Source organism: Peromyscus eremicus, chromosome 23 (genome assembly GCF_949786415.1).
Source record: "Peromyscus eremicus chromosome 23, PerEre_H2_v1, whole genome shotgun sequence".
NCBI lineage: Eukaryota > Metazoa > Chordata > Mammalia > Rodentia > Cricetidae > Peromyscus > Peromyscus eremicus.
Genome location: NC_081438.1, coordinates 27,681,276 through 27,705,705, shown reverse-complemented (window position 1 = coordinate 27,705,705; position 24,430 = coordinate 27,681,276). Strand labels below are relative to the sequence as shown.

Here is a 24,430-nt window from a genome sequence, read left to right as displayed (position 1 = left end):
CTTCAGCTATGGTGTCCGCAAATGTGAGTGCGGTGCTAGACTTAATTCCTGTTCCTTGCTTACTTGACTTAATTCCTGTTCCTCAGTGGCCAACTGAGCTTTTGCAGTAGAATTACCCATGGTACGTACCAATGTTCCAGACCTCTACCCCTCCTTTTAGGGTAAGCTTCGTTCGCTTACCCCTTTCCAGATCTCAGTGGGACCTCCACTTGCCACGACACGCGCAGCTGGAGCACGAAATCTGATGAAGGACACTGAGGTTAAACAGCACTCTAGACACCCAGTTTCAGTTCATCAGGGAAGCAGCTCTCTTTATTCATACCAACATGGGCTTATATGCACCTCTAACAGCAGGGGTCAAGGAATGGTTACTCTGTATCCAGAGGCAAGCCGGACACTGTTTTCCAAACAGGAAAAACCACAGGGGAACTGATCCCCAGCACCCTCTGGAACCCAACTGCACATTTTTCACACAAACAACTTAACTGGGACAGGACAAAAAAAGGGCATTTAAAATGAAGGCAGCAAATTTACTGCTGCTGACATTTGATTTCCAAATAGAATCAGGAAGGATTCAAATTTCAGGTAATTGAAGTAAGTTGTGAAAATTTAGGAGAAAGGAATCTAGACATGGTAGCTTTTAAGGCCAAAACTCAGGAGGTAGATACAGGCAGATCTCTGAGTTGAGGCCATGCTGGACAGCAGAGAAGCCCTGTCTCAAAAGCAAACAATCATTTAGTATAATGCCGGGCGGTGGTGCCGGCGCACGCCTGTAATCCCAGTACTCGGGAGGCAGAGCCAGGCGGATCTCTGTGAGTTCGAGGCCAGCCTGGGCTACCAAGTGAGTTCCAGGAAAGGCACAAAGCTACACAGAGAAACCCTGTCTCGAAAAAACCAAAAAAAAAAAAAAAAAAAAAAAAAAAGCAAACAATCAAAAAGTTAGGAGAGAGGCTGAGAGATGGCTCAGCAGTTCAGAGCACTGCCTGCCCTCCTGGAGGACCTGGATTCCACTCCCAGCACCTATATGATGAATCATAACTACCTATAATTGAAAAGCACGATTAAACATGAACGCATACAGTTTGCTACTGTCTGTTACCCTAACACTAACCTCAACCTAAATATCCCTAAGGCCATCTAAGCATGGCCTTTTCTATACTGACATGTACCTAGGCACTTTGTAAGTGGGTCCTCTGTGTGCCCTTGTGTGGGTATGAGGACATGGGCACAGTGCCTTTTTGTTCCTTCACCTCTGGTGACAGTGGTATGGGGTTTCTCAGGTATAGGGAATCTGTGATCATATACAAAAGATGACACACTAGAAAATCAACACCAGAATGATCTACAGGGAGGAGGTTTTGAACAGTGGGAAGACCCTAAGAGAAAATTACTTTTTTCCTGGAATGCATGTGGTATAGAGGTAATGGTTGGGAAACCTCTTCTGCTTTCTTGAAGTTGAGGGTCTGGCTGGAGCCAGGCTTCCCAGGTCAGTGTGTGGCATGGGCATATGGACACCACTGTGTCCCATTGTACACATGGAAAGGCAGGAGAGAAGATGGCAGCCCTGGTCAGCCCTAGAGAAAGCCTATGTGGAGGAAGTGCTGACTGGAGGGCCCCAGGAAGTGACCTCACTTCCTTAGTATTATTACAGATGGAACTCAGGCTCCTGGTTACCAGGTAACCAGCCATCAACAGCAGCCTCAACTCACTCACTTCTCTGGAGGCACTAGAAGAGCAAGGATGTTCTCTTGCTTCAGGTGTTTTGGTTGTTCACGCCGCCAAAAACCAAAGCTTCCTGGCCGGTTCCGACGTGTGCTGCGAAGTATTTGTGCACACCTCTGTCTATTTTCCTGTAGGAAAAATGAGGTAACACAGGCCAGCCTGCAGCCAGGAGACTTTTTGGTCCCCCTGATCCACTGCAGTTCCTGAATGGGTCTGTGTTCCTGTGAGAACACTGAGAAACGTCTTTTATGCTCGCTTTTCACTTCAGTGTGTGGTAATGGGTTGTTATTGTCTCTGAGATTTCACATTTAAACCCTCCTTCCTTCCTTGGTCTTTCCTCAGGATGACAGGATTCAGGAAGACGGCCCCATATTTGATCCACGGAGCCCAACCTATATGCAAGACGTTATCAATCATATACCAAAAGCCTATAAGGATGGGAATTACCTATTTATAGGTATAATATTGACTATCTACCATAGGTTTGTGACCACCTGGGAGATGCTGGACTTAATTATGGACACGTGAGTGGCTACACACAAGTCAGGCTCTCAAGCCTCCTGTTTGGTTTTAGAATGTCTCTACCCTTCTCTGGGACTGTATGCTCTCACAGAACAAGTATTATTGTATCATTGGTCCTGGGCCTGGACCTTCAAGATGACATGGCCAGAGATAGGGGTAGGGGAGACAACACTAGATTGTCATTCACTTTTCCCAAGAAGTGTCAAACACTATCCTTTCTTATCCTTTGAACAGAGCCTTTTTCCCATTTGTATAAAAGCTTCTAGACACTATCTAGGTTTGATGGGACTAACAGAAGCAGATAAGGGTCCCTGGGGCCACCCAAGAAATCCTGTAACAACAACAACAACAACAACAAAAAAAACCAAGAAGGAGAAGCTTAGGTTACCCATTGTGTGACAATCCTTGAGAGCTGTGACCAGAGGCTCTTTCCCAGACCCTAACCATGGAAGTCAGAACATTGCAAGGAGCCCTGAGGACCCTCATCCCCTTCCTGGCTTCTATTTCTCTACCTGATTCATGTAGCTCCTTCTAGATCCCTTGGTGGGTTGGGGACACATGGCCTTAGTGGTGACACCCTCATGAAATGCCACAGGTATGGACCTTTGCAGCCAGACTGTATGGAGGATCAGGAAAAAAGGAAGTGAGTTGGCTTGGGTGACGAGGGAGGTAAGAGCCCCTCTACACAGTGGGATGTCTGGGGTGGCTAGGGTTGAGGACTGAGCTGTTACCAGTCACCCTGCTCTTGGGATTCCCACTAGAGGGATGGTACCAGAGACTTCACGTGCAGGTGGAGAAAAACAGAAATAAATCTCCATTGATCTCCTTGGTCCTGAGGAGCACAGGGATTGACGGAAGCTAAAGGGCCCTAGGGGAAACCATCCCCACTACAGCCCAGCCCAGTCTGCCCAGTCCCTCCTCCAAGGGACAGAAAGTGTCTCGAGCCCTGTCCATACAGCTCTACACTCCTGACCACCATGCCCAGCAGCACATGGGCTGGGCAGCCTTTTCCTCATCTAAGGGACACTGCTGTGCTGGTGAAGTGAGGCCAGGCTTCTGACTCTACTTCCCTCCAACCTGGTCCTCCCTGCAGTGCCTTGTTATCCTTCCTATCGATATGGACGTCAAAACAACCCCAGGACTTCAGGTCTCCAAACCTTGCCGTGGCCAAGAGGCTCGTGAAATATCTATGGCCCGATGAGCCTGCAAAAGACTTCACTCTCCAAGGGGAGGCGCTGGAGGAGCAGGACTGTAAAATGGGTGAGGAGGCCTGGGGTAGGTTCCTAGGAAGGCTGAGGTAATTTCGATGATGGGTTATACCAGGGAATTGTCCAGATATCCCGCCTGGAACCAGAGCTGGACACCTGTCGGGTGAGATGTCCTGTTGTGGGGAGAGGGGACTGGGGATTTTCTGACATGAACAGACCTTGTGTAACCAGCAAGGCCATCTCTGGGAAGCTCACCCCATCATGGAAACTTCTAGGGCACTTCCACTAATGGTTCATCTCTTTCTACCTTAGATGATGGACTCCTCAGGGAAGTTAATACAGAGGCACCCATGCAGGATGCATTAGGGATGGTGGAGACTCTACATGTGGGACCAACTTCTGTGGCAGAGCCCCGGGAATTTCTGAAAACCCAAGATGACACAGACCTGGCCCTTGGGGAACCAACCGTGCCAGAAGCTGGACCAGTACCACTTCAAACTTCAGACCAGCCTCTGCCCACTGATGCACAGCCACCTCTAGAAGTGGCTGCAGATGTTCCAGATGCTGGGCGGCTCTTTCTAGTTTCTGTTGTGCAACTGGGTGCACCAGAGCCCTTTTTCCCTCTGCCTGATGTTGACATAGATTGAGATTGTTTATGACCTGCCGAGTTCCACCCAGGACCAGCTGTCCTTCCCGTCTTTAGAGAAAGTATCTCCTTTCGTTGTGTTTAAAACTTTTTATTGTTGTTTTCAAAGTTAATATTAATATTGCCTTTAATTATATTTCATTATTTTTCCTTGTTTTTTCAATATTAATATGTATTAATAAACATTAAGTATGCCTAGTTCTCTCATTGTTTTCATGTTAATATCACCTTTAATTTTGTTTATTTCTTTTTTATTAATGGTTTCATTGTTAATATTTCCTTTAATTTTCTTTAGTACTTTTTTCAATGTTAATATTGCCTTTAATTATGCTTAATTCTTTTTATTGTTGTGTTCATTGTTAATATTGCCTTTCATTTTGTTTAATTCTTTTTATTGTTCTTTTCACTCTCAATATCTCTTTAAATTTTGTCTAATTTTTTTTTATTGTTGTTTTCATTTTTAGTATCTCCTTGAATTTTGTTTAAATTTTTTAGGGCATGATCATTTATTTGTTACCCTTAAAGACTTATTTCTGACTGGACTCAGACTCACAAGTAAAAGCTCTGAGAGGACAGCCTACGTCTCTTGGCGATCTGGTCCTGGCGCTTTACTTGGGCGTCCTTCATTCTCTTGCCAAAAGTTCATCACATTCTGCAGCCTTCTCCTTGTTTTCCTTTGTCTGTTGTTTCTTTAGAGCAGCAATATGACAGCCTTTGTGTTGCAGGACATGAGGAGTGACAGGATGCTGAATCTTGAGTGCTTTGGTCCTGGGCTTTTTCTTGGTTTAATGGCTTTCTGACCATGTATTTTTGGCGGACATCATCTTCCTTAAAGAGATTAAAAAGCTTTCAGATTCTGCTAGCTCTTTAAGGTCCCAAGTGACGAGGCACAGTAGTATCTGTCCATCCAGGAATATCCTCCTCTCCTTTTTTTTTTTTTTTTTTTCTTCCAATAACCAAATTAGGAACACTGAAATTGGCTTCCATGATGCATCCTCAAACAGACTTGTGCTTCCTCTCTCCGTTCTCCTTGGTCTATAACAAGAATGGCCCTTACTCAACAGCAGGTGCACGCTGCCATGGGTCAAAATGCCTTGCTTCATGGGAAAACTTTTTCATTCCTGCCAATGATTCGGACCACATACCCCTTCCACTCTTCACCCAGAGCATCAGCAGCTACTTCTGTGGCCATGGGCTTCTCACAGAACATACGAAGCTTGTGTTCATCATCCACTTCAATGAGTTTCTGACAGCTGGTGGCAGGGAAGGAGACATTCAGCTTCATCTTGACACAGCCAACCGCCTAGGAGGTGCCACAAAAAAAGAGCTGTTTAACTCCTTTTTATGGTGTTCTCAATGTGGGTTGTTATTTAGACTTTAATATTAATAAAAATTTGTTTACTCATGTTATGGTTCAGGGGCATCATGTCTATTCCCCATGTGCTACAATTTACTCATGTCTACCTGTGTATGGCAACTCTGAGACAAACATGTGGATCATGGAAGGAGAACCCTTGAAGGCCGTCTTAGAAGCAGGGAAAAGCAAGCAGCTCATGTGGCAGAAAAAGGGCAAATACCAACAATGGTGAGGAATATATGATTGTGAACTGGCAGTCTTCTGCTCAGCGGTCTCCCTAACACTTAGGGACATAGATTCTGAGTTCAGATAGAGTAGGGCTCAAGCTCAGAGGTCTTCACTTTCTCCATGGGCTTCTGCTCTGTCAAAATGGTCTGCAGGGCCATGCAGAGAAAAATGATGTCAACTTAACTATAATGGTGCTCCCCATTCTCACCAACCCTGAGCCCAGAGCTGGCCGCATACTCAGAGATCTGCTTGCTTCTGCCTCTTAAAGGCCTGCACCACCACTGCCCAGTCCCTTTTCTTTTCTTAATGTGAGTTTGGGTATTGAACTCATGCTTGCAAGGCAAACATTTCAGTAGCTGAGTTATCATGCCAGTCCATTTGCATTTTGTGTTATATTATTAATTCACATAGCTGCTTAATTAAAAACAAGGTTTATACTCATTATCTCCCCCCCCCGTGTGTGTGTGTGTGTGTGTGTGTGTGTGTGTGTGTGTGTGAGAGAGAGAGAGAGAGAGAGAGAGAGAGAGAGAGAGAGAGAGAGAGAGAGCCTGTGGAATCCAAAAACCAGGAGTCAACATTTCACGAAGCTGGAGTTAGAGGCAGCTGTGAGCCACACTTTAATAAGTGCTGGGAACTGAACTTGGGTCCTCTGCAAGGGTTCTTAACTCTGACATTTGCACAGTTCAGTAGACTATTGTCCTTCCTTTCATAGACAAAGACACTGAGGCTTAGGCGGGAGACTGACTTGTTCTCAAATGCAAACGGCGTAAGCAATGGTTTTCTATTTCAAACCCCTGTGACTAAGAACTGAGAAGATGACAGGGTTGCAGCCATCTTTGAGAAGGGTCAGACTAGGGGCCAGCAGGCCCTGGGAACCCCACCAGGGATGTGCTGCCCCTCCACCCTTAGGCCCTGGGAACCCACCAGGGATGTCCTGCCCCGCCACCCTAAGCCCTGGGAACCCACCAGGGATGTCCTGCCCCTCCACCCTAAGCCCTGGGAACCCCACCAGGGATGTGCTGCCCCTCCACCCTTAGGCCCTGGGAACCCACCAGGGACGTCTTGCTCCTAGACTCAGACAATTAAGAGCTACATAAAAAATGAGTTCCAGACATTTCCTGCCATCACCTAAAGGATATGATAGATTATATACCATAGCTGTTAGAGGGAGCAAGTTTCCTACAGATAAGAAATGGGATGTCTAATTGTCAGAGAAAATGGGTAAGAAAAAAGTAAGCACCAGTCCTGAGCTTGTAACTATACAGAGTTGGAATTCCCCCGATCCCCTCCCCTAACCATTTTAAAAACCCTGCCCCATTGCTACTCAGGGTCTCTCTGCTCAGCTGCTGCGTCAGATGGATGGAGAGACCCAGGTTTAAAATAAGAACTCTTTGCTTTTGCATTTGGATCGGTCTCTTGATGGTCTTTGGGGGACTCTGGGTACAACAGAAGGGCATTTCTTTCCTGGACCATTGAAAACTGAGACTAGCCAGGGACTAGTCCATTGAAAATGATGTTATCTATCTATCTATCTATCTATCTATCTATCTATCTATCTATCTATCATCTACCTACCTATCATCTATTATCTATCTTTTCATCTTCTATCTATTATCAAGTATCTATCATCTATCTATCATAGATGATCTATCATCATCTATCAGTTTATAATCTAAATCTATCCTCTATCTACATATTTATCAATTAAAGCTTTCTATCTTTGACATCTATCTATTATCTATCCTTCCCTCCTTTCTTCCGCCCACCACTTACCTATGGATCCATCTATTGTCTATTTCTCAATACTTTATTTCAGTATTAGGGGTTGAACCTAGAGCTTTACACATACTCAGTAAACACTCCATCATTGAGTGACATCCTCAGCCCGATTTTTACTTTAACTTTTTTTTTTTTTTTGATAAATGGTCTCATTAATTTGTTCAGGCAAGCACTGAACTCACTCTGTAGCCCAGGCTAGACTTTAACTTGTGATTCTTCAGTTCAACCTCCTGAGGAGCTGGAATTATAAGCCTGCACTATGGAGTCTGGCTTTTTTTTTTCTTTGTAAGGACTTCTCTCAAGGTGGTCAGACCCTCCACTTTTCCCGGTTATCTCCTCCCACAGGACCCATTTGTCACCTTGGAGAAGATTTTTGGAGAAAAAAAGACAACAGTTTCTACTCAGGGTGGAACTTGGCAGGGATCCTAGAATTGCTGTCACTACCTTTTCCAGGCAAGGCAACTCATAAACGTCTACATTTCCATGGCGCACATTGGAGGCTACGTGGGGGAGGGAGGAAGAGCCAGTCTTTTCCCATTTACAGAGAAGAAGTAGTGCTGGGAGGTATGGCTGGAAGGAAAAACAAGGCCCAGAGGCCTTTGAGAAGAAACTTTTTTGCCTGGAGTCTCACTATGTAGCCCAGGTTGTCCTTGAACTCACAATCTGCGCTCCCATTATTCGGTGCCAAGGTTGCATAACTGTGCAGTGCTGGGGAAATGAACTCAGGTCCTCTTGCATGCACAGCAAGCATTTTGCCGCCTAAGCCATCTCCCCAGCCCAAGGCAGACGTTCTATAAACAGAGACAACTCTGATGGTCTCAGTGACTGAATATTTTCTGTAGGTAGAGTTTTAGCTCACATGAGTCTCGAGTATATATAAATTTATAAAATATATAAATATATAAAATATATAAATTTAAAAATCACATAGAAAGGTCATTAAACGTAATTTTGTGAGCGGGGGACCGTAACGTAACTTTTATATGCTCGAATGCCTGTGCAGCATACATGAAATCCTGCCTTCCACCCCCAGAACCACAGAAACCAGGTGTGGCATTGCATGGCTGTAATCCCAGAACTTGGGAGGTGGAGGGGGAAGGATCAGTAATTCAAGGTCATCCTTTGATACATAGTGAGTTTGAGGCCAGTTTGGGTTACACTGGATGCTGTATTTTAAAAAGGGGTAGGGGTGGGGTGTGGGTAGAAAGAAAGGAGAAGCCAGGTCAGGCAGGCTTGCAGAATCATGCTAGGGAGGAGAAGGAGGACGAGAAGGAAGGAGGGAAGAAGGGGAGGAGGAGGAGGAAGGAGGGGAGGAGGAGGGAGGGGAAGAACATGAGGAGAGAGAGAAGGAAGGAGGGGAGGAGGGGGAGGAGGAAGAGAAGAAAGGAGGAACTCATGCTTCCAGGAACTGTGACCAAATGAATTGTGCTAGAATTCAGAGACTACTGCCTCATACCTGTTGGGGTGGCTGAAGGGACGCTAGTCAGCCTGGTCCTGGCAAACATGGCCCTGGCCAGCCTTCTCCCCCATTCCCTCTGCCTTGCTAAAATCCGTTAGCTTGCATTCCTAAGGCTAGCCCCCAAGGTCCATTCCCTTATTTGGCCACTTCCTCCTCCTGAGGCTGACTATCAAGGTCTAGCTATCCAAGTACTGAAGTCCAGCAATCAGAAGCCCCCTTTGGTTCACTTCATTAACATGCCCAATTAAAAGTAAACACTTCATCCTAACATGGGATTTTCACCTTTACCTTTATTTATTTTAAGATTTATTTATTACGTATACAGTGTTCTGTCTGCACATATCCCTGCAGGCCAGAAGAGGGCACCAGATCTCATTACAGATGGTTGTGAGCCACCATGTGGTTGCTGGGAATTGAACTCAGAACCTTTGGAAGAACAAGCAGTGCTCTTAACCTCTGAGCCATCTCTCCAGCCTCACCCTTACCTTTATAAACCGCCATTTTCCTATGGGCCACCTCTGTCTCCCCTCTATCCAGAGGCAGGCAGTCCTCTGTCCTCTGGGACAAATCCCCCTCCCCATTTCCCGTGTCCCCTTCCCCTTCTCCCTTGTCTTCCATCTCCTGTCCTTGTCTCTTATTCCCTGCCCTCTGTCCCTCTGGGGCAAATAAATCTCCTTTGTGCTGAGAACTTGGTATTGGCGGTCCCGAGTGGATACTTTTCCTTTCAGTGGCAACTATTGAAACTACCCCTACCTCAAAAAGGGGGTGTAGACAAGGATGTGGAGAAATTAGAATTCTTGTGTCTTGCTGGTGAAGACCCCTTGGAAAGCAATATGGTGCTAACCTTTAAACATTTAAAAACAGAATTGCCATATGAGACACAAATTCCATTTCTGGGCATAAATGCTAGAAAACTGAAAGCAAGGATGTGAAAAGATATTTGTACACCCCTGTTCACAGCAGCAGAATCATCATAGGCAAAAGATGGAACTGCCCCAGGGTACCGGTTGGTCTTTGTCAACATGTCACAAACCAGACTCACCAGGGACGAGGAACCTCAATGGAGGAATCATCTTCATCAGACTGGCCTGTGGGAGCATTCTCTTGATTGGTAATCGGTATGGAGGGGCCCAGTCCACTGTGGGCACTGCCATCCCTGGGCAAGTGGCCCTGGGTTGTGTAAGGAAGGTAGCTAAGTAACCTAGCGGAATCAAGACAGTAAGTAGCTCTCCTCCATGGTTCCTGTTTGAGTTCCTGCCCTGACTTCCCTCAAGGGTGGGCTGTCCTTGGGCTGTGTGAGCCAAAAAACCCCGTTTCTCCTCAAGTTGCCGGTCAGTGTTTTGGCACACCAACAAATTAGGACACCAAATGAAGTGTCCACCACCTGACGGATGACTAAACAGAATGTGACACACGTGCACTCGGCCGTTAGAAAGGAAGGGCACGGGGCTGGGGAGATGGCCAGTGGTTAAAGCACTCACTGGTAGAAATCTGCGTTTGGTTCCTAGTATCATACTGGGTGGCTCACAATGGCCTTAAACTCCAGGTCCTGGGCATCTGACATTCTCTTCTGGACTCTTTGAATATCTGCATTCATATGTGCATGCGCATACATACATACATACATACATACACACACACACACACACACACTTAAAAATAAAATAAAAAAAATTTAAAGGAAGGACATTCTGATACATCACACAACGTAGTTCAAGTTTGAGGACAACTGTGCCAAATGAAATAAGCCACTCACAAGAGGACAAAGACTGTTTGATTCCATTTATCTATGTACATAGAGTAGAGCATGCAGGGAGAGAACATCGAGAGAGTGAAGAATGTAATGTTAACAGTTAATAGTTAATCGTCATAGTCAAGACAGTGGCCTTTTCTAGGAGGGAATTCATGCTAAGTAAAGACTCAGATGTGACTTCCGACCTGGCAACTCAGTCTTGATCATTGAAAAGCAATTAACAGTAGACAGTAGTGCTCATGATCTGTAGTTATTGAAATGCAGGACTCATTCTAGAGATCAAGATTTGGACATGAGGAAGCTATGCCCAGAGATTCTTTGTTTAAGATTCCTGTTCTTTCCAAAAGGGCAGCTGTCAGTCACATGTATATGCTGAGCCCTTAAAATGTGGAATCTGAATTGAGGTGTGTATGTGCGCGTGTGTGCGTGTGTGCGTGTGTGCGAGTGTGAGTGTGTGTGTGTGTGTGTTTGAGGTATTGGGGATGGAACCCAGGAACTGGACCTCACATATGCTAGCAGGTACTCTACCACTGAGCCCACCCCAGCCCCTCACTGGGGGATTCTAGGCAGGTGATGTACCACTGAGCCACACCCCAGCCCCTCACTGGGGGATTCTAGGCAGGTGCTCTACCACTGAGACATGCCCTCCAGTCCCAGAACTGATTCCTACCAAAGAATATTAAAGAGGATTTTAAAATCTTATTATTTTGGCAAGTAGATACAGATCCTTGTCTGGCAGTAGTCAGACATTGTTCATTAATGGGGAAGAATCAATGAAAAGCTCCCATGAACTACAGCAACAACCCATATCAGTGTTATATAGGTTTGATCTTTTCTTTTCTTTCTTTTTTTGGTGGGAGGGTGGCTTTGAGACAGAGGAGTTTCACTATATAGCTCTGGCTGTCCTGGAACTCACTCTGGAGACCAGGCTGGTCTTGAACTCACAGAGATCCACCTGCCGCTGTCTCCTGAGTGCTGGGATTAAAAGCGTGTGTCACCACTGTCTGGCAGATTTGATCTTTTCTGTTGTTTTTTAAATAATTTTTAAATAAATTTTCACTATGTAGGCCAGGGTAGCTTGGAATTCAGTATGGAGCTTAAGCTGGTCATCAGTTTATAATCTTCCTCCTTCAGCCTCCTTAGGTCTAGATGTGTACATCTGCATTAGTATTGCATTAAGAATAGAGAGACTTCCTCTTTGAGTCGTGTAGACTAAGAGCAAGCCCAAATTTGAATTCTCTACTTTTATCTCTGTGCCTTCCATCTGTCTGTGGCCTGTTTGTTGTGTGTGTCTGAAGTCTGTCCCTAACGAAGAGCTTTGCTACACAGCATGAGAAAGCATGAGGGATTCCTTTCTCTAGAAGTCTTTAACAAAGTTCTACAAGGTAAGAAGTTACTGTATGGATCCCACCTGGCCCAGAATAGCAAGGAAACTACAAACAGTTGTTATCAGTCTTTATACCCACACGTTGCTTTGAACATTTATGGGGTATTTATTTTGTTTAAGATTGCTTTCAGCAAACGATTACAACCTGCACCCCCATCATTCTGGGTCAGGGACATGGGAGAGTACATAATTTAAGATTGAAGCTATGCCTTTAGCTTAGGTTGTAAATGCTGATTACGTGGGAATTGCAAGGCATGGTGAGGTCGGTTACATTGTTCTTTTAAAGGCAAGTTAAACAGGCTGAGTACATAGTAAGGCAGCAGGGTAGGTACATAGTTTTGAATGATTCCCAGGCACGTTATTAACTTGGTTGCAAGGTCCAGCAAAAGTTCAGTTTCTGAAGGCAAGAAGGATTTTCAGAAAAAAACATTTCCACATACTTCATGCCTGGTTAATACATTTGAGTTTAATCTCATTCCAACAGACAAGCAATGTGTCCCACACAGGCTCTCCCAAGTCTCATCTATTCATTATGAGTTGTTGAGCATGGGAAGACGTTGCTCCAAAAGTGTGAAGTGCTAGACATGATGGGTAAATGCTGAAGATCTGTTGTACAGCATTGAGAATGTAGTTCATAGTCATGTCTTGAGTACTTGTATTGATGACTGACCACCCATGGTCTCAGGAGGTGGGAGGAAGAGGTGGTAAGGATCTCAAGTTCAAGGTCTTCCTTGGTTATATTGTGGGTCAGAGGCCAGCCTGGGCTCTATGAGACCCTGTCTCAAAAACAATCCCCACCCCATCAAAAAAACCACCTAAAAACCAACAGTAAACAACCCCCAAAACAAGACCAGAAAAGTCACCTTCAACAAAAATCTGAAAAACAACAAAGCAAAACCGAACCCAAATCATACCAAAACAAGAACAAAAAGAAAAAAAGAAAGAAAAGAAAAAGGAGAAAATTGCTGAGGAAGCCTGCCTCCCTATCTCCTTTCTCCCTTTTGTCCTTTACTTTTTCTGACCTCCTAAAATCTAGGACCTAGGTCAGTGGTACTCTACCTTCCTAATGCTGAGACCTTTTAATACACAGTTCCTCATGTGATGCAGCTGTCTTTGAGTCATTTCTGTTCCAGTAAGTAACCTCTCACCCCATATTCTTTTTTTTGTTTTGTTTTGTTTTGTTTTGTTTTGTTTTTCGAGACAGGGTTTCTCTGTGTAGCTTTGCGCCTTTCCTGGAACTCACTCTGTAGCCCAGGCTGGCCTCGAACTCACAGAGATCCGCCTGGCTCTGCCTCCCGAGTGCTGGGATTAAAGGCGTGCACCACCACCGCCCGGCCACCCCATATTGTTGTTAGCAACCCCAATACAACTCATCGGTTCACCAGGTTGGACTTTGGTAGTATCCGTACTTGGGTGTGTTGTGGGTTCCCTGTCCCCCCAGGAAAAGTTTTGTCACCCAAGACCACACTCATGCTCACCCAATCAACCCTAGTTAAATTCAGCGAGTCATAAATTAAAAGAAACACTTGCTGAAAGAAAGAACGAAAAAGAAAAGAAATCGTTGAGAGACATTTTAAACGTTTACTTCACAGGCTGCTAGAAACCTAATTTTTAGGACCCCACAGCAGGATCCATATTGCCACCTAGTGGCAATAATCTGAAACTGCAACAGAATCTACCTCTAAGTCTTTTCCTGAAGCAGGCTTGAAGAGGTGTCTGAGGAGGCTGCCTGGAGGTATCCGTTATTAGAGAGCATCCAGAGGTACAAGGACTTGTTTCCCAATGGAATGTACTAGTTACTTTCTCGTTGTTGTGAAAATGCCTGGCAAAAGAAACTTCAGGAAGAAGGGTTGGTTTTGGTTCAGTTTGTAAGGTGTAGTTTATCGTGGTGGGAAGGCATGGCAGCCGGAGCTTGAAGCAGCTGGTCACCTTGCATCCACAATCAAGAAGCAGAGGGTGGGGAAGGGGCAGGGAGAGGGGGAGAAGGAGAGGGAGAGGGGAAGGGGGGCGGTGCTCAGCTTACTTTGTCTGTTTTGTTCAGTCTGGTGTTGCCCACATTGAGGGTGATCCTTTCCACCTCAGCTAACCTAATGTGGATGATCTTTCACAGAGGAGTCCAGAGTCTCTTAAGGGACTTTTAGATCCTGTCAAGTTGACAATCGATATTAACCATCCCATCACGGGGAACATGGGGGAAAGGACAGTACAACTTTTCCTTGTTTCCTGGTTCCATTTCCTTGGAATCCCTTTTCCTATCCTGTCACTATAAGACAGTGTCTATACTTAGTAACTCAGTGTTCCATTTTCACTTCCTTGGAAGATTCTCTCCTCCTTCTGGTGCCTTTCTAGGTACCTAACCTCTGTGATTATTCAGATTGTAACACACATGACAAAAGCTTAAAATAGGGACATACTGATAGAATTTCTAGCCATGCCCCATGACCTCACATGTGTTGGCAAGATGCTTAGTCACTTCCTGGGCCGTACCTATGTAATCTGTGTGCTGTGTGGTCATGTAATTTGTGTGCAGTGTGATCACGTAATCTATGCACATGCGTGGTGTAGTGTAGGCCCATATGTGCATGCGTTGGGGGAGTCCATGAAAGGCGGATCCCATTACCCTCTCTTCCCTCTCCCACACATGTCTTTCAAACAGGCCTGTCCCTCCCTTCTCCTAATAAACTCTTATAGTGGGTTTTGTTGTGCCCCATGACTTTTTCTCACAGGGTAAACAGCACCGCATAAAACTAACACATACATTCATAGAATACAGTGTGTAGCAAGCCCACAGCCAACATCAATCTAAACTGAGAGAATCTCAAAGAATTTCCTCTAAAATCAGAAATAAAACCCAGTGTCTACTGAAAGATAAACAGTACTGTTTGGTGGCGCTGGTTACTGGTGGAAAAGTCAGGAGCCACGGCCATGATTACTAGAGTTACAGAGAGCTTTATTAGAAGGGAAAGGTGAGGGAGAGAGGGGAGCTAGGTCTGGGGGAGGGGGGAGATGGCGGGAGCAGAGCAGAGAGCAGGGAGCAGAGAGGGAACACAGAGTAGAGAGCAGAGAGAGAAGGCACAGACTGCGTGACCATGGCAGGTTTAACTTGAGGCCCAGTCCATGAGAGGGAGTGGGTGCCCTATACTATCTGATGGCCAGGAACTGGAGACTGGATAGTCCAGAGACCTAGGGTGGAATCAAACACTACAGGCAAAAAACAAACCAACAAAAAACAGTGAAATGATTCCTAATGATATTCTGCAATACTCACAGATCAGTGCTTTGTCCAGTTATCATCAGAGAGGCTTCCTCTGGCAGCAGATGGGAGCAAGTGCAGAGACCCACAGCCAGACGTTAGGCAGACAGAAAGTTTCAAGTGGAGGTAAACATCCAAATATTATTTTATCCACCTTATCCTGTCATATGAACTATGCCTTCTGCAGTTGTGAATACAAAACAACTCTGACCTCCCAATTTGATATTTTTATACTACATTTCATTGTTTCATTTCTTCATATGAGCAGCTCCAGATTCAGGGTTTTTATCAAGGCCAGGTAAATTTACTCTATATTCTAGATAAGAAAATTTTGTGTTTGAAAGATTATTTTCAATTCTGAGAAATAACATAAATGGACTCAAGGCAAAGATCACATGATGATCTTAAAAGATGTAGAAAAAGCCTTTGATAAAATCCAACATGCTTTTTTTGATAAAAGTCCTATGGTACCTCAATAGAATGGAGGTTTCTATGACAAACCCACGGGCAGCGTCAGGTTCAGTGGAGAAGAACTTGAATCAATCCCAATCAAATCTGAAAATAATCAGTGCTGTCCACTATGCCCAGTCCTTTTCATTATTGTATTTGATGCATTAGCTGGAACCATGAAGCCTTAAAAGGAAATTAAACACATACCAATAGGAAAAGAAAAAAAATCAAAGTATCCCTACTTGTCAACGATATGATATTATACACAACATTTTCCAAATATCCTGCCAGAAAACTTACAGAGATGATCAACAGTCTCAGCAAAGTGGCAGGTCCCAGAATCACCTTACAAACTCAATAGCTATTCTACACACCACCAACAAACAGGCAGAGAAAGATCATGGAGACACTGCCATGCAGAATATTCTAAAGAAGACAGAATACCTGTGCAGAAGCTTCTAAGTGTTATGTTGGCTTATGCATCAAATCTTGTTTATTTCCCAAGCGACTGCATTCTTGTTCAGAAGGTCCTTCTCTGTAGTTATAGTTTGAAATTCACTCCTTATGTTTTCATCTAGCAATCTCCAGAGTATTCAGATATTCTGCTGCTGATCTGTTTGTATTCAAAAGAGAAGGATTGAGTCATATGCTTGTATCTTTTTATTTACTATCAAAAAGATTTCATGCAAAAATATTTTTTATTGGATGAGATGTATTAGTTCTTCACCTTTTGTTACTCTCCCCTAAAGTTATTTGGTATTACTTTTAAACTTTTAAATATTTTATTGTTTATTATTTTATATATGTTATTATTGTATTCATTTTTTGAAATGAATACATTTACAGTTGACTAGGGAGGCATTACAATATGTGCTAATGATATCCAGAGAGTGATTTGGGAATACCTTGAAAGCGTATATTACAAATGGAAAATCAAGAAAGACACCTGTGAGATTTCAAAATTAATTCAGGAGAGGAGGTGCCATAGACTCCCAAATATAAGGATATTGCTCTTTGCTACTATTCAGAACTTGATATAAGAACCTATTGCTGATGGTATTGGCGTAAAAACAGACAGGTGGATCAATGGAATCTAATCAAAGACCCAGACATAAATCCACACACCTATGAACACTTGATTATCGACGAAGAAGCCAAAACTATACAATGGAGAAAAGAAAGCATCTTCAACAAACGGTGCTGGCATGAATCCAACACTCAGTACAAAACCTTATCAAAGAAAAGGGGGCTAAGAGTAACAGCAGCTTCCACCCAGCTTCATTTTTGATACATTCAGGGTTTAGGAGCCTTCAGAGGCTGGGTTTAAATGCATGGAGAGATTTTTATGACAGAGCCACTCAAAGAAATATAAATTTCCCTTGTGCAAAACAAACAGTGATTGAAGCTCAGACACACTGCCACCACAAGAGACTCTTTTTGTTTGTTTTGGTTTTTAACATTCTTTTCTAGTCACTTCTTGGGGCGAAGGATAGAACTCAAAAAGCCAGGGGAAACTTATCATACTTGGAAATAGAACTAGGACCTTCTGGAGTGTGTGTGTGTGGGAGCGGGTCCTTTAAAAAACACAGACTCGTGGTGGAGCCTCCTGCCTCAGCCTCCAGAGCCCGCGCCACCACAGGCCCTGCTTGCATTGCTTTTGTTTAGAGTTCGGGTTCCAGGGCCTGCTGTAGGCTCAGGGCCACCTCTACCAACTACTAAGTCCAGCACCAGGACTTTGGTTATTAATATCATTCATTCTAATAGCAGCACAAGCCACTCAGTAGCCTCCAGTCAGGGGACTCAGGCTCCACTTTACCCTGAAGCAACAGGACAAGGCTGGGGGAGGCGTGGCGTGGTGATAAAGCTGATGATGCATTTCCTTAGAGTTGAGGGCTTCCTTTCTTCTGTTTCCTGGGGGAGAGGTTTGCAATGAATGTTTCAGTGATCTTTCAAAAGAAACTCTGTAACCACTCTTGAACATTCTGATTTTATTTCAAACTTCACTCCAGAAAAGGAGTTCCGTTTACTTTTTGTTGTTGCTGTTCCATGATTCTGGGGGTTGTGGTTGTTGTTACATGTTTCTGGGATTTTTGTTCTTGCCTACTGTTCCTGCCCTTCTGATTGTATATTACTTTTAAAATAAAAATAAAATCTAAGAAATTCAAAAGATACAAGAAACTAGATGTAATGCCAACACTCGGAAAGCTGAGGCAGGAGGATTGTGAGTTCCAGTCTGGCCTATGCTCCTTAACAAGGCTCTGTGGGGAAAAAAAAAAGCAGTTCAAAAACAGGAGTGTCCTGTCATATCAGTATAATCATGAAAATTTGGCCCTTGGGTCTGTCATGGCGGCTCATGTTCTGATCCATATTTAGGGGATGAGCACAATGAAGATCAATTCAGTGTCGCCTTTGACTCTGGATATAGTTCTGAGAGCTGCCTAGCCTACAGGAACCCCAGTGTAAAGAGAGAGAAAAAGCACCTGGGGGAGGACAAGTGGCTCACACCTTTAACCCCACCACTCAGGAGGCTGAGCCCTGAGAATCACTGAAAGCTGGAGGCCACTCCGGTCTACACAGGAAGCTCTAGGCTGTCAGGACTACTGAGCAAGGTCCTGTCTCCAAATAAATAAATAAAAGAAACAAATAAACTTGGGACTAGGAGATTGGAATAGAGCACTTTTCTGGCCTGGGGAAAGCTCTCTGGGTTCTATTCCCAGAGTTGGAAATACAGACAGACAACCCAACAGTCAGCACATGGCCAGGATCCAGGTCCTTGCTCCTTTAAGGTTCCACCTTCCTGAGAAGGTGGCACCTGGCAGGCAAGCCGCAGCAGCAAAGGGCTGCTTTTCTCCTCTGGTCATTTTCTGAAGTTCCTGAAGCCACACTGAAATGTCTCCAGGGTTTTTTCAGCATTCTCCTCTGTAGGCACACAGACATCTTCCTGACCCCTGTGACACACTCAGAGCCTTTCAGGTCAGAACTAATTTCAGCCAGGTGGCAACCCAAGGATTCAGAGGGAAACTCCATCCAGTAAATATCAACACCCAATTAAAACCAGAAACTGAAAGAAAACTATGTGAGGCTTGACATCTACTCTGCAGTATAAAACATGATACAAACATCATCTCCAGTCCCCTCTGCTATCACTACAGAGACCAGGATAGCCTGAAACTGTGGCAATCCTCCTGCCTCTGCCTCTTGAATGCTGAGATTACAGGTATGGAACACACACACACACACACACACACACACACACACACACACCTTTAAAAGAGAGTTTACTTGCATGTATAGATATGCACTACATTCATGCAGTACTCATGTAGGCCAGAAGAAGGCTTTGGATCCCCTGGACTTGGAGTTACAGGTTATAGTTCTGATCACTGTGTGGATGCTGGGATTTGAACCTGGGTCCTCTGCAAGAGCAGCAAGCTCTCTTAAAAGCCATCCCTTTAGAAGAGAAAGTAGGAAGTACTCTTGAACGCATTGGCACAGGAGATCACTTCCTAAATATAACACCAGTAGCACAGACACTGAGAACAACAATTAATAATAATAAATAAATAAATACTAAATTAATAAATGGGACCTCTTGAAAATGTATGAGAATTCAGTGGAGTTTCAACCCTAGTTCATCTGCACATCTTCAGGTTCCCATGTGTGCCTTTAATACCTATGGAGTGGTGGGCGGTGGTGGCGCACGCCTTTAATCCCAGCACTTGGGAGGCAGAGCCAGGCGGATTTCTATGAGTTCGAGGCCAGCCTGGGCTACCAAGTGAGTTCCAGGAAATAGGCGCAAAGCTACACAGAGAAACCCTGTCTCGAAAAACCAAAAAAAAAAAAAACCAAAAAAAAAAACAAAAAAAACAAAAAAAAAAAACAAAAAAACCTATGGAGTACCCAGGGTTCCCGGGGGTTAGCTACATCTGGCGTGGGATATGAGGGAAAAAAATCTACATACACTATGTTCTCATGTGTATTAACTTTATTCCTCTAAGACAAAATTCTATCAATTCAGCTATAGCTCCACCAGGCATTCAAGGCAGGAGGAATAACTCTAGACATATCTATATCCATCTACTTTATTTCTCTGGAAATGAAATCCTGTCTCCATAACTGCAGTTCCATCCAGGTCCCTAGCTCATAGTCCTGCTAACGACTAATGTCAATTCTCTCAGCCTCATCATCGTCCTCTGTGTCCTCTTTCTCCATTTCTGCTACTCTCTACTCCTGGCACTCAGAAAACTCTACTCGAGATCTGCTTACCCTTTATGGAACCTCTGTCATCCTCTCTTCTCTCTCGCCATGCGGTTCTGTCCCTGTCTACAGAATATACCTGCCTTTTCTTTCCCTGGGCACCTCATTGCCTGCCTCCTCAGGAATGTTGTTTTATCTCCCACCTTGATATGTAAAAAGCTCTTTTGTTCTCAGTCAAAGTGCTCTGGAGAACCAGCAGGCCTCAAGGCCAGGAGATGGCCTGAGCTTCACTAGCACAGGAAACAAAGCTACATGTCTCTGCCAGCTTGTCAGCAGGGCAGTTAGTAACTTAGGTTCAGCAGGTCTGGGGAGCTGAACTGTTTACCAATAGGTCTGGGCACACAAGGATTTCATAGCAGAAGACAGCTGAAATATTAAAGGCTGGGTAACACCAAATATTCATAATAAATGGCTTTGCCTTTTGACAGACCCTTGGCTGGTCAAAGTTCAGCTTTAATACACAGCTGAATCTCTATGATATATTCTTGCGGCCCGCAAGACTTTTCATAAAGAAATTAGACACCGTTGGAGAAGCTTCCTAACTCTGTCTATCCATTTTACCTCATGAGGCAATAACACATCTTCATCTTGGTGGCAGATGCCTGCTGCTTTGGAAGCAAGCCATTAGGGTCATGTCCAGTCTTGTGTGCTTTCCAGGTGTAATGCTGACAAGGGTCGGCTCCTTCCCTAGAGCTACTCAAGACCATTCCTACAGGGTAGTTAAGGTCCGGCCCATAAACTTGTCTGGTGGTTTCCCCTCTTCCCCTGAGACCACCGGAGAATGCTTTGCTCATTTTAAAACCTGGACTTAAATTCGGTTTGATTAGGCTTAGTGCATGGGTGGAGTTACCCACTACCTGGGGATATTTTGCTTAATACCTCTTTCTCAGGCTGTTTCCACCCTCTTTGTAAAGCTCTCTTTGGCAGATATCCCATAGTTCTGATACTTCTTTATCTTTCACTTCACAGGCTGTTTCCACCCTCTTTATGAAGCTCTCTTTGGCAGATATCCCATAGCTCTGATACCTCCAATATCTTTCACTTCACACGATGGCCGTCCTGACATTTCAGGGCCATCATGTGGGGACTCCCCTGCCACATGCTGTCTGGCCTCCGTTCTCTGAAACCACAGAGCATGAATCTATGACCCCTTTACTCTTGCATCCTTCATGCTGAAGCCAGCGCCAAGGAGGTGGCACTGCCAAGTTCTGCAGCCAGCTTGGGTTGGACCCTCATCTCCCTGAACCACACTGGCAGCAGCTTTCGTTTGTAGTTGCTTTCTAGGAGCAGAAAATGCTTTCGGCCTTTTCCTTTTACAAATCAGAAGTGCTGTGTGGGGTTCTGGCCTGGGAGAACTCTTCCGTTTGTTATGGTCAGATCATTAAGGTCACTAATCTTAACAATCACAGCCTCTGTTCCAGCACATACCTGGGATGGGATGCTAAGTTTGCAACATTTTTTTTTCTTTTTAAATTTAGCCACAAGTAGGTTCTCAGGTCACGGGCAGAAGGCAGTCAGATTCTTTGCCAAAGTATCCCATGAATGGCCTCCAGTCTGTTTGCTGACATCATTCCCCTGTGAAACCCCTTGAGCTGTGTCTCCCTAGTCCACATGGCTCTCAGCACTACTGCCTTTAGGATCCTATTAGAATGACCCTTTAATCTCTACTTACAGTGTCCAACCACTTTTCTAGTCCAAAGTCCTAAAGTCTTCACATTCCTCTAAAACAAAAACAAAAACAACATGGCCAGGCTTTTCAACAGCAATACTTCATCCCTGATATTAACTTCTGTATTAGTTACTTTCCTATCCCCATGATGTTAAAACATTGTGACCAAGGCAGTTTATGAAAGGAGGATTTTCCTTGGGCTTATGTTTCCAGACAGATAAGAATGCATGCAACAGGAAGACATGGCAGCCAATACAGGAAGCAGAGAGCTCACAATCACAAGAGAGCAAGGAAGTGGTGTGAGGCACAGGGCTTGGGGATTAAACCAGTAGCTTCCAAAAAAGGTAATCTGACACCTGTGGAACATCTTGTAATGTCTGGAGACAGCTTCTGCAGTCAGAAGAGGGAAGGTGAGGTTGGCACCTAGCAGAGGGGAAACAGTCCCGGACTGGAAAGAAACCAAGTGTCTGTCACAGTTGGAAGAACAGACAATCTGTGGCATAGGGCTGTGCCCAGTGCTGCTGCTGGTCTACAATCCCAGCTCTTCAGGAAGCAGAGGTAAGGGAATCAATAGCTCAAGTCGCTCTCTCTGCTTTCAGCTTGTGCTGTGAGATGTGAACCCTCAGCTCCAGCTCTAGCCTCTGTGCCTGTCATCTGTCACTCAGCTCCATCATCATGGGTGTTTATTTCTCTAGAACCATAAACTTAAATCAACCCTTCATTCTATGTCTTTCCCTGGTCATGCTGTTTTATCACAGCCACAGAAAAGTGACCAAGACAACAACAGTGTGAATTCAAGGATAGCCTGGGAACTTAGTGAGACCTTGTCTTAAATACAAGATAAAAAGAGGGGTGAGCATACAGCTCAAGAGCACAATGCTTGTAGAACTTGCTCAAAGCCCTGGGTTCTACCTCTAGTACCATTTTTTTAAAATGTGGGCCAAGGAGCTGGTTTAGTGGGTAAAGTACTTGGCACACAAGCATGAGGACCTGAGTTCAGATCCCCAGAACCTGTGTAAAGCTGGATGTGGTAGCACTCTGTTGTCAGGATGGGAAACAGAGGCAGGGGAATCCCATGAAGCTAGCCTGTCATCTGCAGCTGTAAACAACAGGAGACTCTTGACAAGGCTGGGGAGAGGAAACCTCAACTGAAGAGTGGCCTCCGTCTGATTGGCCTGTGGGCATGTCTGTAGGGCATTTGCTTGATTGCTAATTGATGGAGGAGGGCCTTGCCAACACTGTGGGTGGTACCACCCTTAGGCAGGTGGCATGGGCTCTATAAGAAAGGAAACTGAATGTGAGCCCAGCCTACTCTCCAAAACATACATCCAGAGGTGTGTGTCTCCTAGGTGATTTCAAATCCAGTCAAATTTGGCATGAAGATTAACTATCTATTCTAGTTCCTTTTTCTGACCAAGAGCAACATGGGAAATAAAAGTTTTATTTTATCTTGCACTTCCAGGTCAGTCTATCATTGAGGGAAGTCAGGGTAAAACTTGTGCGGAACCTGGAGGCAGGAACTGAAGCAGAGACCATGGAGAAGTAATGCTTGCTCTCAAGCTCACATTCTAGATTTCATGTTAGGTAATGAAAACAAAAGAAAACAAAACAAAACACTGTAATATCAAACCTCGTACCTGTGCACCTTGCTTTACTCTCTGTAGTAGCATCATTTGATTCTTGGCAAATGTGATGAGATCTTCTCCGGGCAACGTCTCCAGCTGAAGCAGTTGTCATATGATCGACTTCTGTAACCCATGCATCCAGTGTGTCCCCCAAAAGAAACACAACATCTGCCTAAAACAAAAACACGCTCAACATTCAAGGCAACCATACTTCTAAAATTAACAAGTATAACTTCAACAACTTTAAGTAATCAGAAGAATCAAAAAGCAAACAAAAACCCCAGCATAAAACTCTTACAGAAACCATTAAGTTCTCTAAGTGTACGAGTGGGTGTTGGACCTAGAGATTTGTAGAGCTGTAAAATTCATTCTGTTGGAAGCTGAAAAGTCATCCATGTGCACATGAAAACAAACATAACTACAGTCGCACATGAATGGAGGAACATTCAGGCTTTATCTAAAATCTTAGGCTTTACTAACTCTGAAGACTACTTAATCCTTGTGCCTTCCGTTTCCTCACCTGTAGAATAAGATAATGAAGGAACTCAGCTCATGAAGAAGCTTAAGTGACAGAATCGGGAGCTTAGGCAAATGCCTGGAACTCAGTAAGCAAATGAAACATTTTGGTAATAAACAACTACCTTTCAGAATCATTGAGCATTAAACATTTCACAGGGCTGTAAGAAGGACCTTATTCAACCCTCCTTTGACTATGGAGCTGAGTCAACACGATATAACTCCTTGACTCTTCCCTTTATCAGGTCCTCTTCATCGCGTCACTGTGTAAATGTCTGAAATACAGCAGGATCTCTCGGGATAGTGATAACAAGGAGCAGGAAGGAAACAAACTGCTTGTACATCAGGAAATTAAAAAAAAAAAAAAAAACACCAGGAAATCAATGGGTGATTATAAATTGAAATGGAAATCCCTGAGGAAAGGAAGAGTGCTTCTTTTAAAGAAGAAATCCTTCTCCCCATGCCCGAATTTTCCAATTGATTACCCTTCCGAGCTACAGGGAACCTGGCAGTGGAATGCTCTCCTCACCTTGGATTTTCTGGTCCCGGAAGGTGCCGCAGCCACCCCATCTTGAAGAGGACCGTGCAAAACAAAATCG

General features: G+C 44.4%; 1 long non-coding RNA gene and 1 pseudogene across 1 annotated transcript; one reads left to right on the top strand and one right to left on the bottom strand.

The window, feature by feature from the left end:
• Positions 1 to 1,752: 1,752 nt before the first annotated feature.
• On the top strand, positions 1,753 to 3,370 carry LOC131897901 (uncharacterized). The gene is made up of 3 exons (XR_009375823.1): positions 1,753 to 1,866; positions 2,065 to 2,246; positions 2,840 to 3,370. It is a non-coding gene; the product is annotated as an uncharacterized LOC131897901 (long non-coding RNA).
• A 1,255-nt stretch (positions 3,371 to 4,625) lies between these two features.
• On the bottom strand, positions 4,626 to 24,387 carry LOC131898650 (small ribosomal subunit protein eS6-like; annotated as a pseudogene).
• Positions 24,388 to 24,430: the final 43 nt, after the last annotated feature.